Source organism: Cryptomeria japonica, chromosome 5, assembly GCF_030272615.1.
Source record: "Cryptomeria japonica chromosome 5, Sugi_1.0, whole genome shotgun sequence".
NCBI classification, from domain to species: Eukaryota; Viridiplantae; Streptophyta; class Pinopsida; order Cupressales; family Cupressaceae; genus Cryptomeria; species Cryptomeria japonica.
This window is the reverse complement of record NC_081409.1, coordinates 616688277-616704380: the sequence shown is the minus strand read 5'-3', so window position 1 is coordinate 616704380 and position 16104 is coordinate 616688277.

Genomic DNA, 16104 nt, shown 5'->3' with positions numbered 1-16104 from the left:
TGAACAAGACCACCGTCATAAGAGATCTATTTATACAACATGAATTGAGAATCAAGTCATGACTGAGAAGCAAGACATGAGAGTGTGAAGCAAGACATATGTGAAAAGCAAAATCATGGGAAAGCACTGAGTGTTATGACTGTTATAGATACACAGAGGTCATCGAGAAGGATTTCAGAGAACAGTCAAGGAATAGAGCAAATAGAAAGGTTTACCGAGTTATTTTATGGGTTACCGAGGTATGCTATAAGCAAGGTAATTTCATTTTGAGCATATAGAATCTGCTATAACATTTCAGATGTGAAGTTGCAGATATTTTGTAAAACTTTGATTGTAATATTTTGAGTTGTAAGAGAAACATTTAACAGGGTAAAAGACTCTAAAAAAGTCTATAAATTGTAAAGCCTTTAACCAAGTGCAACATTTTAGTATAAGTGTTGTAAAATCCTTTAGCAAGGTAGATCTAAAGATCTTGATACTCCTAATAGGGTAAGCTATCAGAAATAGCTAAACATGTAGCTCTAACCGAGCAACCTTTATTATTGCAGTAGTGAAGTTGTGGGTGCCATCCCCACTGCAATTTTTCTCTCTAACAAGGAGTTTCTGCGTAACCAAAATATATGTGTTATAGAGTGAATCATGTATGATTGTTATTTATTTGTTTTAGCATTATATTATGTTTCAACAATATTCAGTTTATGCTTAACAATAAAGTTATTATTGAAGAAAAGATTTGAAGTACTGATTCACCCCTCCCCTTTCAGTACATTAGCTTTCCATATTGGGCCTAACAAGAGATACATGGATAGAAAAGAATAAATATGGAAAGATGAATATAAAGAGGAAAATATATATGAATATAGAGGTTGAAAAGGAGGGATAGGGAGAGAGAAAGAGGGAGAAAAAAAGATGGATATATAGAGGGAGACATGTAGATAGATAGAGGGGAGAGAGAAAGATAGAGGTAGAAGGGAAGATAGAGTGAGAGAGGAAGAGGACAAAATAGATGAGAGATAAAGATATAAAGATAGTGGGATAAAGAGGTCTATAGAGGAATATGGAGAGAAAAAGAGACATATAGATGGTGAGATAGAGTGATAGAGATATAGAGATATAATGAGACATATAGAGAGGGAGATAAATATGGGGAGATAGAGGAACAAATAGACACATATTGGAAGAGGAATGAGAGATAGATATATACAAGAAGAGAAAGGGAGAGAGAGGTAGTGATAAAGAGATAGATAGTGGGATACAAAGGGAATGAGGGAGAGAGAGATAGGGAGAGATAGAGAGAGAGGGAGAGATATAGATAGAGGGAAATATAAAGAAATCAAGAGGGATAGGGAGAGAGATAGAGATGGAGGGAGAAACAAGGAGTGTGTTTATGAGTTAGAGAGGGAGAATAAGTAGAGAGAGATATAAAAAATAAAAATTTAAAGATAATTATTCTACACTAAATTAAAAATTAATAAGACAAATGTATAAATTAAATTAATTCTATTATATTTTAAAATTATTATTTGTAACTTCATAAGACAAAAATAATTAAATCAAATTTTAACTTAATGTAAATTAAACCTTAAATGAAGAAGACGATGATCAAAATAATTGAACAAAAAATAAGATAAAATATCCTAATAAAAGAGGATTAAATTAAAATATATTTTCATCAAAAGAGAGAAATAAAAGATAGATTTCTAATTCAAAAAATAAGTATTTTACAATAATTAAAATTTTAATAAGATAAATAACTATAAATTAAATGAGTTTTAATAATTTTGAATTATTATTTGTAATTTCATTTAAAAACATAAATAATTAAAATATGTTTTTCACTTAATAAAAAATAATCATTTAAAAAGTAGAAAAAATAGCTAATTCTTTCTTTTTTAATAATTTTATCTTTTCCACTTTTGAAACTTCAAAAAAATTAGAATATTCAAATAAAAGAAGATACCATTAAAAGATTTTTTTTTTTGATCGGTAATGTCTTTTTTATACTAGAGTTTCTAACCAGTGAGGGCCACATTTGGGGGACCCCCTCCCCGAGGTTACAATTGTGAGGTACTTATCCCTCCATCACTCGTGATAACACCTTATCTCTCCACCCTTGAAGCTCGGGCCACCACCTTATCTCTCGAATCAGGTCTCCATATCTCTCTTTATTGTCACCACCGTACTGGTCCGACCGTCTGACGGGAAGCCTCGTCCGCACATCGGAGATTGCAAACAATGGGGCATTAACACCCCCGCATAATCGCTAATTGTCCTGGTCAACGTGCCACGTCTACACCATCTGTCAGAGTCTGGTCAATACCTACAGGGGTTCAAACAACAAGCGAGCCCAAAGACTCGACCACAAGACCTCCATATTAACATGGAGTGTGCAACACCATTGTACTGCGGGGTCATCCCCCCATTAAAAGATATTATTATTAAAAGTAGAAAATAGTAGATTTTTCTTTTGTACACATTCTTTTTCTAATTAATCATATTAAAATATATTATTTTAGTTTTTAATCATTTAAAAAAAATTAATATTAATGTAAACATACGATTGAGATCAATTCAATTGTCTTGCATCCTTGTAGTCAATTTTGAACCATTGATTTCAATAAGCTGGTTGAAAACTTCATATAGGGTATGCCTTCAACATAATTATATGATTAGTCATTATTGATTTATTTTTAAATAAATTTTTTATTTTATTTTATTTATTTGTATTAGATAATAAATGTTTTTGAATTTTGAAAATTATAATTTATTATAATTTTAGAGTTAATTGTAAGCTTAAAAATATTGTGGTGATTTGATTAATATGCAAGTGTAATATGCCTTGAGTAGTAATATTATTTTTTAGATATAAATTTAAACTAGCAATCACATTGTGGTGTGCAACAGGTACACCAAAGAGGTTTGGAAGGCCATTTAGAGAAGATTTTAGCCTTTTTTTTTTAGTACATTTTTGTATTACATGTGGTTAAATGGTAGGTCATTTAGAAAATGATGTTGTTTGTGCAGAAAAGGTCTCATTGGAGAAGTTATAGATTCAAACCAACTATGAATCCACTTATAGGGATCCAAAAATAATTATAACAAAACCTATCTATTAGGAAGATAAGTAGGGTCCATTGTTAGGTCCCAGAGACAACTGAGAGGGGGGGGGGGGGAGGTGAGTCAGTTGTCTAATAAATTCTGTCACAACCCTCTTTTATCACTTTTTGATTTAAATACAATTCTATTATATTTTTGGTTAAGCTATTTAAATGATTGAATAAATATAAAAGAATAAAATGAACACACACACACACACACACACACTTGGAGAATATAATTCAAAAGGCATTATTTTTATTTATTTATTTTCCACTCCCAATTATGGCACATGTTGTAGGAGGAATTGGAATCTTCTAGAGGAATCTCCACCACCTTGCATGCAACTCCCCCACTAAGTTTTTAATCAATTTGCATGAGTCCAATATTGGAAAAGAATCTCTTTTTTAATTAAATTCTCTAGATAGTGGAATGGAGGGATTTTTCTTATAAAATTGTATGCAAGTTTCAAAGAAGGGAGTTGATTATGTTTTGAAGGAAATTTTCCAAGTTTTAGTAGTAGGATCTTCTTTGGTAGTCTCATTTTTGTTGCGGGATTTTTAAGTGGTTGTTTGAAGGATCTCTCTCAAGTTGCAAGGAAGGATCAAAGGATAGCTAGAGGATTCAACATCAAGCTTCAGTAAACCAGGTTCTCTCCTTTTGTCATATGAGGAATTTGTATTTATCAAAAAAATATATATAGTTTCTAGATTCTTTAGTTGAATATAGTTTTCTGAAAGAATCATTTTTTTTAATTGCTAGATAGGAAAAAAATCTATTTTGTTTTCTTTAAAGAAATGCAGTGATATAATTCTTTCTCTTTTTAAATACAAATGCAGATTTCTCTTGCATATTTTATTTAATCTATTTAAAAGGTAGAAAATCAGATTTTTGCTTTTCTGTTTTCTCTTGAAAACTAGAGATGATATTGAATATAAAAATAAATAAATCTCTCTCTCTATGAATGAATAAATAAATCTCTTCTTCTTATTTAGGAATAAAATGCAGCTCTATTATTTATTTTATTTAGAAAATATGCATATGATCTTGCTTTTTGCTTTTCCAAAGATTTTAGATCTATCCAAAAATCATATTTCCCCTTATTTAAAATTCTTTTTCTGAGATTAAAAATCTTCCCTGTGTGATTAAATGATATGAATCTTAATATTTATTCCCTCAAATTCATTTCTCTGGCTCTTCGAACGAAAATCTGAAAGAAAATCTCTCTGTGAATATTAGTTGAAATTTGAAGAATATATTTCCCTGTGAATAATCCTTTGTGCTATTCATCCCTGTAAATAAATCTTTATTCTCATTTGATTACTTAATTATTTTTTTTTTACATATATATATCTGGATATATATTCTCTCTGTGAATAATAGTTGAAATTTGAAGAATATATTTTCCTGTGAATAATCCTCTGTGTTATTCATCCCTATAAATAAATCTTTATTCTCATTTGATTAATTAATTATTTTTTTACATATATATCTGGATATATATTCTCTCTGTGAATAATAGTTGAAATTTGAAGAATATATTTCCCTGTGAATAAACCTCTGTGTTATTCATCCCTGTGAATGCTAGAAATAAATTATTTCCGTGTGAATGCTGGAAATAAATTCTTTCCCTATGAATGCTGGAAATAAATTCTTTCGCTGTGAATGCTAGAAATAAATTCTTTCCCTGTGAATGTTGGAAATAAATTCTTTCCCTGTGAATGCTAGAAATAAATCTCTCTTTGTGAATATTAGTTGAAAAATAGAATATAATTCCCTCTGTGTGAATATTAAATCTTCTTGAAAAGTTTTGTATTTCTCAGCATAAACCTGTTATCTGTGCATCGCTGGAGCAAATTATTTCTCTATTCATTTCAAACTATTCTCTGTTGTATTTTCATCCCTGTGATTAAATTATTATTTTCACTCTTACATTAGTATTTTTCTTATACACATATCTGTTTATATACTCTTCTTTTATGCAATTTATTAATCTGGGAATGTAACCAAATATATATATATATAAATGTATAAATTTCCATTTAAGAATTGTTACATTCTTTTCTTAGAATAAATTTTTAAGTTATTAAATTTAACTTAGAAAAATTTATAAATATTGGGGATTAATGTGTAGTATATTCAGAATTTAATTTATCTTAAGTAATCTTTATATTTATATATTATATAATTAAAGTTGTTCAATCCATTTAAGATCCATTGGGGCACTTAGTTAGCTTTTTGGCAATTAATTCATATTAATATGATTTGAACCAAATGTCTAAGCTAACTACTATTTTCGGGTCCAGTGACCCTATAATTGATTATTCTAATGATAGAAACCAACGCATTCCTCAACCTTGCATATAACTTACTCTATCCTTGCTTCATGTGAATTACTTAATTGCATTTATTAATGACAAAGTTACATTTTCTTCATCTTCATGCAAGTTATACGTTTAATTATTATTATGCAAGTTTCCTAATTGTCATTATTATGCAAGTTATATTTCAAGTTTGAATAATAAATAATTTTAGTTATGGTTTTTTTTATTCCATTAAATTCATCAAGTAGTTATTTCAATTATTAAATTATACATGTTCAATTAGTAATTGTTTTCAAGTATGATGTTTTCATAGCTCTTAGTTAGAAAACTAAATAAAGGAAGATGAAAACCAAAACCTAGTAGCGTTAGGTATATACAGTGCCTCTGGATCACGCTTACGGTAATGCCGTCGTGTTGAACTACTGCACTTAACGCCTAATAAAGCTACATCAACAACGTCTGTGGCATCGTCCCTATAAATCGTCAGGGAGTAATAAGGGACACTTGGAAGTTAAAATCCAAGGGGCGGGTAATCCCTCTTGGATTGATAATCTAACTAGATAATCCTTAAATGATTTTATATTCATTGAGTTAAACCATAGTAAACCCCCTTTAGGGTTGATTAAGTAAAATGTTTTTATGAAATTGATTTAATCTTGAAGAGATATTGGTGATTGACAATTTGGTCAAGGGTGACGCTTATGATAGGTGTTAGGATGTAGTTGTTTTAGGCCACAAACAATAGGCCATCTTGAGCCTTTGTTTAAGTGCTACCAGCGTGGGTAGCAACCGCAGAGAAATTGTCTGGGACATTGACCCTAGAAAGGGTTGCGTACCCACTAATCAGTTTACATCAAACCATAGAGTAGAAAATAGAACTACATACTTTACGCCTTGATCCCATGCTGAAATGAGTATGTAGGTAGTCTTGGGATGGAGTTGTCCCTAGTACTCAGGCGTTCATGGGTGGGGTCTAGGCTTGGTAAGGAAGGATTGAGTAGAATCCTAATTTGAAAGATAATTAAAATGGAAAAAGCAATTCAATGCATACTCGGAAGGAATCCCGTATGGATTCGCTTGACTTCCCGAGGCTTTAAGCCAAATTTTGAGGCAGAATTCAAGCTTGTATTATGTTATTTAATTACTCCTAAGGACGGCGACCTCGGTGCACTTCTGTTAGAAGAGTGTAGTACTTAGTGAGTGGCTCAGGACCCGAATGGTCCCGATGAGTCTAAGTCTCTGGCTAGAGCACCTCCTATCCTGATTGGATAGATGCCTACCCCGTATGGGTAGATGCCTATCCCGTATTGGATAGATGAAATTTTATGTCCCGTATGGACAGATGCCTAACCCGTATGGTTAGATGCTCATCCCGGATGGATGAATGCCTAATCCTAATGGATGGATGCCCAAAGTATGTGATTGAATCAAACATAATGATTAAATTAAACAAAAAAAAAAGAATGGTCAAATTTGTTGGGTTAAGTATGGTGGGTTATTACAAATTCAAACTAAAAACAACTTAACCAACTTAATGCTTAATACCGGTAAACCGGTCTTTTATACCGATTGACAATTTTATCAGTTAATTGCAATACCAGTAAAGATTAATGCATGAAACAAAAAGACAAAGTCATCCACAACACATAACACCAATATTTGTATGTGGAAACCTTGTAAGGGGAAAAACCATGGTGGGAAACCTTACCCACAATCAGATGATACTACTGCAGATAGTAAGTGTATACAAATGGGGTCTGCACATGCAGAAAGGCCAAGCGCCTAGAGCTCACTGCTCAAACATAAAATAGGAGTCACACTAACTACAATTGGATGGTTAAATCCAATAAGGATGTACTACTCAAAATAGCATCTTCATATGCTGGATTCAGTATAGGTGTAGTTCTGATATGCTTTCACAAAAACCTTGCTTCACGTTCAAATGATGTCTGCGTGTATTGCTCTACTTGTTCTCGCATATACCTTCACACAATTCTTTTTCACATTCCACTTCGATCTTACAAATAAGATCTTACATTTATATCATAACCTAGGACCAATTTTAGTAGGTTGGCTCTAAAGGATATTACAATAAAATCAATTTACAATTAAAACAATATCCAATGCAATAACCGATACAACATGCCAGCTTGATGCATTTACAACAATAATAAAACATCTCCATAGTGTGCCGTGTTGATATGGAAAAGATAATCCTGCTGGTGTATAACCTGGACCTATTTGCTGGTAACAACAAATATGCTAATACGAATATGCCAATAAACAAATCTCCAAGACAAAGTGTCCAAATGATGTCTTCGACATAACCAAGTGTTTTCCATGCCATTCCAAGTGCCGGTGATCATTATATCCTACCGGTGTACCAGATACCAGTGACTGTGCATGAGTCATTTGCTTGTTGGTGAATGTTGCTGATTCTCCAAAGTGCCAGAGTTGATAAGGTTTAGTAGGTGTTGACATCAATGACAAAACCATATCAAAATACCAACATTCATTACCAACAAGCTCATGTTATATTTGTAGTAAGGAGAGAGAGGTTGAGAGGTGAGAGGAGAGGGACGTAGAGAGGGGAGGGAGAGATAAAGAGAGAGAGGGGAGAGAGGGATAGATAGAGGTGGAAGAGATAAATATATAGAGATAGGAAGACTGAGGGAGAGATAGAAAGATCAAGATATCTAGATAGGAAGTGATATATGTTGCGAGGTACATGAAGATAAATGGGCATCCCAAAAAGCCATCTGAGATCAGTATGCACATCCAGTATCTGATGATTTCTCAAAATTAATTACAATAAGCTAATACAAGCACATGATACTATGCCATAAAAGCGAAAACAAACATAGTTGATTTACCATACATTAAACCTTAAAGGAAAGATGATGTAATTTACAAATTTAAGAAAAATTCAGCAACATTATGACATATAGTTTTAATACTCTAGAATCATGAAACAAGAAGGATGAGATAGAAGAGAGAACACAAATATACATGGGGAAAACACTTTTGGGTAAAAAAACCCCACACTCCAAAACATCAAGCCAATGCATTATTTGGCAACAAGTTACAATGCATTTGCAGGCTCTAAGCCTTTACATAGAGATTTACATCCTATTCCATCCTAGAGAAAATTTGACAGCGCAATCCCTATGAAATGAACTCCTCTCCTCTCCTAAATTAGTTAAGGTGTAATGCCCCGCCAAGAAACCCAAAGGAATAACCACACAACTAGGCAACTAAGGGTGAAATAATTAAAAAAAAAGAGAAAAGTATAAATCATATTAAGTGCATTAATTACTATAATAGCACAATAAAAACACAAGTGGAAGACTTACACCAGAATTCCTAAAGGGTTACCAACGAAGAATTAAACTAAAAGTTAAATTCCACAATTATGATAATTCAATTAACCATCAATTACTCATAGAACATAATAAGCCATAAGCGATAACATATTACTCCATTTAAAGATTGAAAGGATACAATATAATTCTCTTCAACCAAGCATTTACACCAATCATATAGAAAGCTGATAAATAACATCCAAAACTTAAGATTACATTGACCATAAATACATGGCTTCCAATAATACATAAAAAGATAACAACTTAACCAAATTACAAGGTTACATAAATTCATTGATACAATTGACCACATAGGTCTCCAAAGAATAATAATCTCCAACATGAGATAGAGAAAGAGTCATGAACCACAGGAACAACTGTGAAGCCAATCCTCGCAACAAAGTATGAACAAGAACATCCGATGGGAAGTGGCACTACCACCCGACCATGTAATCCCAAAATGGAATCACCCCACTGTGCTAGGAGATAGCAGAGGACCCTCAAGCAAGCATAAACATGACATGGATGACAGAACAATATGACTCCATGACTGTACAATATGACTCCACAATATTCTAGGTGACTCAACATCACAATACACTAGTGACCCTAAAGAGAGAGTGTCATCGCATAACTTATGATGGTTACCCTAGGTAGGCCTCCATAGGTCCCGACCCCCATCCTGGGTTATCTTGGTAACCTTTCCCCAACCTTTGGCTCCTTCTAAGTCTCATGTGGACCCTACCAACCCTTCATGAAGACAAGGTGGTCGGTCTGTCATTGCAGGCCTTCCCACTACATCTTGAGCCTATACGAGCACTCAACCATGCACGGGGTACAATATCTTATATAATGTTATAAACTACCCACCTCTTAATCAATTATTAGGTTATAACTTATTATCTGACTTTCAAGGGGTTATCCTGCCAACCATTTCGAGCACGGTCCCCACTCGAAAGCCACTCTCTCATAGGATACTAAACAAATATGGTCACTCCATGAGGACCCTATGGTGAAACAAACAACCATAATACCACTATCCAACTACAAGTGATCAAACAAGGACATACTAACTCTTGGTTAACCATAAGGGAAAAACACTACATGGTTAAGGGAATGAGGTCATCATACATCACTTGATCAAAAATTACCAAATACGCCACAACAGGACGACTAACAAGACGAGAAATAACCACCAATAATACTCTTGCAAGAAAAGCTAATTTCACTAAGTCCGCACTCAGACAATCTTTGAGAAAACAACACCATAAACACTTGCAAAATTCATGAATTGAAAATTAAAAAAAAAACACCCTATATTTAATGCATCATGCAAAAATGTCATTCATTTCTATATAATTTCAATTCAATATTCCAACCAGTAATAAAGTCCATATTAATTATTTACCCAAATAAAAATATGAATTATATTAAACACATTATCTATTTCCCAAAATTAAACCCAATTCGACAATTCGATTTAATTACCAAGCCTTGATTTATAATAAAAAAAATCTATATATAAATATTTCCAAATAAATCTAATAAATTAATATTAAAACCAACATATAAAAATTAACTCATAAACTACCATATAAACTCACTTTTAAATTTCATTGCAAAATGATGAAATTGTGGTCACGTTGAACATGCACCGTGAGGGGAAAAAGGCACACGGAGGGCAAGGCCCTACCCATGGTAGTGCTGCTGCCAGAAGCAGCAGAAACTACCCGCCGGTAGTGTTGCTACCGCCGGTAGCAGCCACTAGTGACCGGTAGTGCTGCCGACCGGTAGCAGCCCTACTGACCGGTAGTGCTGCTATCCGCGTAACAGTCACTACTGTCCGGTAGTGCTGCTACTCGCGTAGCAGTCACTACTAACCGATAGTGCTGCTACTGCGGTAGCAAAACACTACTGTCCCACGTGGTGGGATTATCCCGCCACGTGGGCATGGTTAAAAATTATTTTATATTTGTTTTTTTAATTTTTATTTAAAATTAAAACATTCCCAGAACATTTACTGGTAAAAAGACCCAGTAACAAAATATTCAAATTTTGGCATGAAATCTTTTGATAAGGAAATTTGAAAACTAATTCAACACAAAAGCCCCCAAATACATAAAGATTTTGGGCAACATTAGATGAATTTACAAGAGATGAGAAGGTTTTTAATAAATTTCTTCACTTCTTTAACACAAGAAGAATCCTCGCATTCTGAAATGGGCAAATTAACATTTTTTTTTGCCAACACAAACCCCAAATCTTGGGCAAATAGAAACTAGTAAACACACAAAAAACTAAATCTATTTCTTTCTATACCAAATAGAAGAGATAAACCAAGAACTAGATTTTGCAAGAACATACAACACACAACAAAATAGAAACTTGAATCATTTCCTTTCAACATGCACACATTTGATTTGAATTCAACAAAATACAACAACAACTACTCTTCCTTTCTAATTCCAACATTAAACAAGAATCTTCAAAGAGATTTTACAATTTTTCAAACACATAGGAAGAAAACTCAAACATTCAAAATTTAATTGCAAAAACATGAAGAAGACTATCCAACCTTCAAAGCAATCCAGGAAGCAACTTGTGGAAGAGTTCCAATCTTGCCAACTAAATCCAAATCCAAGTTCCTCCTTCCAAATGAGTTTTCCAATTTTTGCATTCAAAAATCTGCCTCTCCTCTTCCTATGAACTTCCAAGAATATATGGGAAAAATATCTTTTCAACCTAACCTTTCTAGGTTAAAAGTTTTCTCCACCAATCAGAATAAATTATTTTAAAAGTAAAAACAATCAGATTTACCTTTTTCATAAATAATTCTTTTCCAACCAAAATAAAATACAAAAGTCAAATGGAAAGGTAAAAGGGAAAAGCTTTTATTTATTTCATTTCATTTCTATTTTCATGATACTTTCTTTCTACATAAGCATTTAAAATTTAAATGGTGAGGCAATTACTTATTTCTTTTCCCAATATATTAATACAACTTTAACACAATAAAATAAGCCAATTTAACCATTTAATTCTAGCAGCACATTTATTTAATTAAATCAATAACCTCGAGAGCATAATAGTTAACTAATTACGTCAACACAAAAATAGCATCATTCACTTAATTGAATGACTATTCAAATAATTGAAAGCACGCAAAAGGAGGAATGATCAAACAACGACTCATAAGATGAAAACACTAAAGCACTCTGACTCGCATACCGGTCAATGAAAAGACGACCGACTGACAACACTCACACGAGTGTAACTACGGGTCAAGTTAGGGTCCAACCACTATCTCCTCCACTCCCATCGAACAAATAAGGCACACTCAGACCTGTGAAACCAGGTGGAGTCGATACCCGATACTTGTACCTTCAATTTCCTGCATCAACGAACCACACATGCATATGGACATATATATAAACAGACACGACACACACACCGATGAAGGAGAATCATGACGTTCCTTGTATCATTGGAGTGAGTGAAGGAAAATCATCCCCTCACATCCCATACACTTGCAAACATACAACATATAAACAACACATCACACATATGAAGTAAAAGTGTCAGTCCATGTCAATAATCCATAAAAATGTCATTAAACATAAGAAATGAAATATTGCATAAAAGCATACACCACACATCCAGATAAGGCATAAAATAACATCGCATAAGGTCTAAATCAATATACAAAAATGTATCCACTGAATAGTCAATTGAAGTCAAACATAAGTCCAAAAAGAGTCTGATCAAGGAGGGGTACTACATAAGGCATCAACATATATATAGAGATCAACACAAAGAGGTAGGAACCCATGGTTTTGAAAACAATCTTCAACACCTAAGAGGTAAGTTGTATCATAAACAACATCTTGCTAATATTATGACATGTTTCTCATAGCAACTTCCAAGGCAACAACACCTTTCATCCATAATGGTTATGTTGCCATTTGAATACAATGTAAAGACAATGTATAATTTACAATGAACAAGAATAAGTACCTTTATTACCTCACATCACTCGTCAAAAGTGAACTCCAATGTAAATGTCAATAGCTAAAATACAACTCCAATACATATTAATAGAAGTCAAAAACCAAGACTCTTTAGTCAACATAGGAAATTGTCAAATCAATTTCCACTCCAAAATGGAAATATATGACAATATCGTCCCAAAGCATAATCTCCCAAGTGGGTGTCAACTTTCTAGAAAATAAGGAATATGTCATTTCATCACCTACCATGTAGGATGACACCTCACCAAGAGGTCCCACAAAGTGAATGATAACTTAGAAAGTTCATAACTTCGGATAAATCAATTAGGCAATAATTAATTAAATAATTCGACATGTTAGGACTCTACGGTTGAGACACCTTAATCCCAATAGTACAAAGGGAGAGATAGAAAGATAAAGATATAGATATGAAGTGATATATGTGGAAAGTTAGAGATAGGGGTAGAGAGAGATGGCGAGATAATGAGATATAAATAGAGGGAGAGATGAAAAATATATGGAGAGATACATAAAGAGAGGCAAACATACATAGATATAAAGGTCTAGGGAGATGTAGAGGGGGAGAGGGGGAGAGGAATAGATAGATAGATAGACAAAGACATGTTTAGAGATATGGAGAGAGGAAGATAGAGGTAGAGACAAATATCAATGGAAAGGTAGAGAGGGAGAGATATAGATAGATGTTGATATAGAGGGATAGAGAGGGATAGGGAAAGAGATAGGGAGATAGATAGAGAGATGGGGAGATAGAGGTAACAAAATATATGGATTGAAAAAGATATAAAGAGGAGTGAGAGAGGGAGAGGATGAAATATGAAGGGAGGGGAGAGATGGGGAGATAGAGATGGAGTAAGAGTGGAAGAAAAGGGTGATAGAGACAAGAAATATAGAGAGAGAGTTATACAAAGAGAGGGAGAGAGATAAAGATAGGTGGGGAGAAATATGGATATATATATATATATATATATATATATAGAGAGAGAGAGAGAGAGAGAGAGAGAGAGAGAGAGAGAGAGAGAGAGAGAGTATAACTTGCAAAAGATAGAGGGGTGAGAGAGAGACAATGAGAGTAGAGGAGATGAAGAGAGAAAGATAAAGATAAAGGAAGTGATGTATATAGAGAGGTAGGGAAAGGGATATACAGAGGGGCAAGAGTGAGAGATAAAGGAGGTGATAAATATAAGTAATAAACAAAGGGAGAGATAGGGGTGAGATAGAGAGTTAGAGATGGGGATGGAGAAACAACAAGTGCATGTGTGTGTGTGTGTGTGTGTGTGTGTGTGTGTGTGAGAGAGAGAGAGAGAGAGAGAGAGAGAGAGAGAGAGAGAGATCATTTAATAAATGTCATACCAATTGACCTCATGTACACAAATATATGCAAAAAAAAAGATCAAAAGTTTCTCTAATTAATATATTAGTTATGTAATTATATATAAAATAGAATATAGAGGTATATAGAGAGGTAGGCAAAGGGATATATAGAGGGGCAAGAGTGAGAGATTAAGGAGGTAATAAAGACAAGTAATAAATAGAGGGAGAGATAGGGGTGAGATAGAGAGATAGAGATGGGGATGGAGAAACAACGAGTGTGTGCATATGTGTGTGTGTGTGTGTGTGAGAGTGAGAGAGAGAGAGAGAGAGAGAGAGAGAGAGAGAGAGAGAGAGAGAGAGAGAGAGACCATTTAATAAATGTCATACCAATTGACCTCATGTTTTACACAAATATATGTAAAAAATAGATAAAATTTTTCTCTGATTAATATATTATAGTTATGTAATTATATATGAACTAGAATAACTATAATTATTATGTATTATTAAATATGTTATTTTATAATTTATAATATTAATATTATATTAATATATTGTTAATAAGTATATTATATATAAATAGAAAATACACTTATAATATTAATATAATATCACATATTATAAATAAAATAATAATAATTATTTAATATTATTTATTTATTATATAATAATTATAATATAATATAATAATAATATTATAATATATTAATTACTATATGATAAAATATATCAATATTTGTATATTAAATTTATACAAACTATTATTTAATATTAATATATTATAATTATTAATTAATAAGAATAACTAAATTATTTGTATCAATATTATATATAACTATATTATCATGCTATATATATTATTACATGTAATAATAATAATTCTACTTCCTCAATTTCTTTAGAAAATAAAATATATATAAATTTATTCATTCTATATTCTTTATTAGACATCTAATATAATTTAATGACTAATAATATTTTTTGATCAATAATTTAATGACTAATAATTAAATTGAATTTAAAACCTTCCATAAATTTGAGAACTTAAAGTATTCATATTTAATCATCTCACAATAATTTGTCCTATAAAATATAAAGTGTTATTAATTTAAAATATGACGTTGTGTGAAATTTTTTATCCTCACAAAGGCAAATAACGTCGAATAAGTCTCTGATAATAATTATGCTGAATGAAAAAAGAGAACCGAAAAAATGACCAATGGAAAAAGAAATACGCGAATGAAAATATAGGAAATGAAAATGCAACAAATAGGTTAAAAAGGAAAATACGACGATGAAAAAATAGTGGATGCAAATATAAAATAATAAAATTTGACAGTTACAATCTTTTTGATCGTCTTGTACATCTGTGAAACATTGTAAACCATTGATAATGAAAGTCACATGATTAACTTCATATAAGGAACGCCTTCGACATAATAATTAATAAATTTTATTTAAGTATTTTTTAATAGTTTTAATACTACTTATTTTAGTATCATTCACAAAATGAAGTAAAAGTAGCATTTTGATATACATCATTTAAAGTTAGAAATATCTTGTTGTTAAGAATAAAGAATAAAAAATATATTTTTACCGATTTTCTATAATTAATATTATGTGACTTGTCACTCAACTCTCAAGATCAATATTGACAATCATTAACCATAAACTATCTGGTTGACAATAATAAACATGATTATTTGATTTGAAATAATGGAACAAAATATCCTTAAAAGGAAATATAAGTAATAAAAATATTTGTTCCAATTTTGAACTGTAATAAAAATATTTATTTTAATTTTTAATTATCATAAATTAAAGCATTATTATTTTAAAATTATATTAATATAATTATATTTATGTAATATTAACTATAACTCTTACTTTAATAAAACAATATAAATAATTATAATATAATACAAATTTTATAGAGTATATATATATATATATATATATATATATATATATATATATATATAT